The following is a 1,698-nucleotide window of genomic DNA, read 5'->3' as shown; positions in this document are numbered from 1 at the left end:
TCCCTTGGTACACATAGTAATCCCTGCCTTCCTCTTTATTTATTTTGCAGCGTAAATGACAAAACATTGTGCAATACGGTCTCAAATTGGGTGTTACAGTAAAGTAAAACATTAACAACATGACAGTTAGATGCGCCGATACAGGACTAATTTGGGCTAAGTGAGTAATTTGAAGCGTCGTTTGCAAGACCTGGCAGTAAAGTGTGAGTGCGATGCCGAGGGAGGAGGCGAGGATGCCCCCCTGCCTGGTAGACCTGGTGCGAGCTGCAGCCCAGGGCTGGCCGCGGCCGTGCCGGGCCCTCCGAGGAGGCGCTGCCTTCGTCCCCAGGGAGCCGAGTGTCTGGGGATGGCAGCTGGGAGCGTCCGCAGGCACCCTCTGCCATCTGAGCAAGGGCTTCTCTACTGCATGGCAGATTTTAAGTGTATAAAAAAACCAAATCCTTTTTTTTTTAGCATTTTACCAGTGTCTAAAAGGTATGTCCTTCGGATGTGGTACCCAGCTTCTCAGTACTGGGTCCTTTATGATTTGTATGTCGGATGTGTGTAGAGAGGTGTGTGTTTATCTACATGTATACAAATTACACTACACGCTTTAGTGGTTAAATCTAGAAGAGCGTTTTATATTTAATATTTTCTTTTAAATAGAGCAAATGAGCTTCCTAAACACCAACACTGTCAGCTTTAACAGTAGATTGTATTCGTGTTGAAGATAAGATGGTGAAAAAGTGACCCCCTGTTATCCTAAAACACTAAAGTTATCACTAAAGCATAAGTTTTTTTCCCGAATTAAAACCTAATAATTTGTGCGGAGTAGGCTGCCTTTTACAATAGGTGTTCCCCATCCCATCTTTTCAGTGCCCAGGCAAGCGTCTCGTTAAGGAATGTATTTCAGCGAAACGTTGTTACAGTAATTTTAAAAGGATTAAGTGACAGCAAGTTGAAATAAAAACGGTGTTGCCGTAAATATATTTAACAACGCTAGCCTTTTTGTGCATGTGGTATTGAAGTAGGTAAAAAAAAAAAAATACAGTCTTTTCGAGTTGAGATGTGAAGCCAGAGTTACAAGTAATGCCCTCAGGCTTCGCAGGGTCGGGGCTGCGGGCAGAGGCTGATCTGCCGCCCAGCCTGGCCCGGCCGCCACCGGGACTCCTCGGTGCAAGGTCGGAGCGGTGTGTAATGAGTCGTCGCTATCGCACATAAACAGCGATAGTGTTAACGAGGAGCCAAAGGGCATGAAAAGAGAAGGGACCTACTTGTAAGAGGCAGCTATTTTTCACTCTAACCCCTCTGAATTTTGCTGCTGGCTGATTTATCTCGCAACCCCGGAGCTCACAAGCTCTCTTCTGTCCTGACGGCGGAGTTCAAAGCGCTGACCGCGGGCAGGAGGGGAGCAAACCCGGTGGTTCCCAAGCGGAGTTTTTATTAAGGGTCTCGCCGGGCGCTCGCTTGGCGGAGGGAAGGGGAAGGGCCACCGGGGATGGGTTGGCCGGGCTGCTCCAACCTGACGCCGCTGCCCTTGCCTTGCAGGCCCCGTGGTGCTCAGCACGCCAGCTCAGCTCATCGCCCCCGTGGTGGTGGCCAAGGGAACGCTCTCCATCACCACCACAGAAATCTACTTCGAGGTGGACGAGGATGACCCGGCCTTCAAGAAGATCGACCCTAAGGTGAGTGCGGGCGGTGCCGGTCTCCGGGGCCTCC

This window comes from Mesitornis unicolor, unplaced genomic scaffold (genome assembly GCF_000695765.1).
Source record: "Mesitornis unicolor isolate BGI_N332 unplaced genomic scaffold, ASM69576v1 scaffold9639, whole genome shotgun sequence".
NCBI lineage: Eukaryota > Metazoa > Chordata > Aves > Mesitornithiformes > Mesitornithidae > Mesitornis > Mesitornis unicolor.
The sequence above is the reverse complement of the archived record's forward strand: the minus strand, read 5'-3'. Positions refer to the sequence as shown.